The sequence below is a fragment of the Mus pahari genome, unplaced genomic scaffold, assembly GCF_900095145.1.
Source record: "Mus pahari unplaced genomic scaffold, PAHARI_EIJ_v1.1 scaffold_14486_1, whole genome shotgun sequence".
Classification (NCBI taxonomy): Eukaryota; Metazoa; Chordata; class Mammalia; order Rodentia; family Muridae; genus Mus; species Mus pahari.
The window spans coordinates 6,294-8,279 of record NW_018392123.1 but is presented as its reverse complement, the minus strand read 5'-3'; the positions used below and the strand labels follow the sequence as shown (position 1 = coordinate 8,279).

Below are 1,986 nucleotides of genomic sequence, written 5' to 3'. Positions count from 1 at the left end.
TGTTTTGCAGATGGCCCATTGTTTGCCTGGCTGTCATGTGTGTGCTCTGTGAGACCAGGACCCCAGAGACTTTATCCCTGGATTGCTTCTCACTGCTGTTGTGCCTTTCCTGCCACTGTCACATAGCCTAATAAACACATATATGACTATACTTGTACATGTGTACATACATATATGCATACTTTTTAACGTTTCTCTCTGTTCTAGTTGACAGGTGACATTTGCAAGACTTCCATGCATTCTTCCTCTGGGGGATTTCAGATGGGAGGGTGGGTGTGTCTATGAGTGGGTCCTTTTGCCTGCACACTTTGTGGTTCCTTTCCTCTGACATTTGAGTAGAGCATCTTTCACAAAACTCAGTGTGGGATTGGTGAGGGAGGGGGCCCTTAACAAACAAGTCTTACACAGTCAGCACTTGTGGAGGTCCACACACTGCTAGCCCTGCTACAGGTACAGGAACCATGTCCTGCATGGTCCCGTTCCTGGTGCCCAGCAGGACACAGCACCCAAATAAATGCTTTCCTTTATAAGAGTGGACGTGGGCCAGGCAGTGGTTGAGCATTCCTTTAATCCCAGCACTCTGGAGGGAGAGGCAGGCGGGTCTTGGGAGTTCGAGGCCAGCCTAGTCTACAAAGTGAGTTCCATAAAAACCAGTGCTAAACAGAGAAACACGGTCTTGAAAAAGAAACAACAAAAAAAAGTAGACTTGGTCATGGTGTCTCTTTACTGCAATAAAACCCTAAGACAGAGACTTGCCCATAACTATGGACACTNATGGATTAGATCTTTGTTTTCATTTTTTGCATGTAGTGCTGTCTGCATGCTGAGTTTGATAGCCCGAATGGCACTTCTAACATGGAGTCCCTTATGCTAACATCTGGAGGATTCCTAAAGTCTGGGGCTGTGTTGCACTATCAGCAAACAAACTTGTGAGGTGACATTATGAGGAGCATCATGTGGCCTTTAGAGACTATTCCTAGAAACACTGAGGGCATCATTTTAGCCCTCAAGGGCATAGCTGTGGGCATGACAGGGACCTGGGAAGGGGGTAATGACAGTGAGAGACAGAACTCTGATGACTCTTCATGAAAGAACACCTTTTATTTACCCACTGCTGTTGATACACGGTCTAGCTAGTTACTAGACAATCACTGCAAGGAGAGCTTGAGCAAACAGTATCTTTGTCTCCTTTTCTGAGATTTCCTTCTGCATTTCCCTGCCTTTGTAGCCTTGTTGTGCCACAGAAGCCACAATGCAGACTGGGTAAGACACTGACTCTCTAGGCCTGGGACAGAGTGGGCAGATGATGGGACAGTGTCAAGGAAATGTGGCACTGTGGACACACAGTGACAGCTGAGGGCTTTCAGGAACAGATAGGGGAAACTGAGGTAGCGTGTGTGTAATTATTTTTCTTCTGTTCTCACTGGAATCGTGGGTCTGAAAGTTCTTGAGTCCCGACTTTGTCTCCTGATGCTGCTGGGACTTGTCCTAATGCTTGCCTCATGCCAGCGACCAACCCACTCCCAGTGGTTTCAAATCAAGCATATCTATAATAGCGCCTATCCCCGATGTTTTGATGCAATGTGTGGCTTTAACATTTATACAGGAATGTGTAAGGACATGAATACTTTTCTTTATACAACTTTGGCTGATGTTCTTGGTGTGTGTGTCAATCCAAATATCACCTGCAAACACGGGAGAAGTAGAAATTGTTACGATAGTTCATCTCGGGTATCTGTAACTTTCTGTAACCTCACAACTCCAGCAAGCCATTAAAAAGAATGTAGATACCACACGACAGGATGAGTGAAGTACTACAGAGTGGCCTGTGAGAACAGAACTTCATGGGACAATCCCACCTATCATGTGGTTCCAGTTAACTTGGATGAGATATTTTAGCTCCAGTGCCAGCACTTTCTGTCTTTGCTCATCTGCTAGTGCCAAGATCATAGTAGTGAAGAACCAGTTCCTCAGTCTGCACTGCAT

At 45.7% G+C, this 1,986-nt stretch overlaps 1 pseudogene; it reads left to right on the top strand.

Moving 5' to 3' along the window:
* The first annotated feature begins 1,422 nt into the window (after positions 1 to 1,422).
* Positions 1,423 to 1,963, top strand: LOC110314837 (annotated as a pseudogene).
* Positions 1,964 to 1,986: the final 23 nt, after the last annotated feature.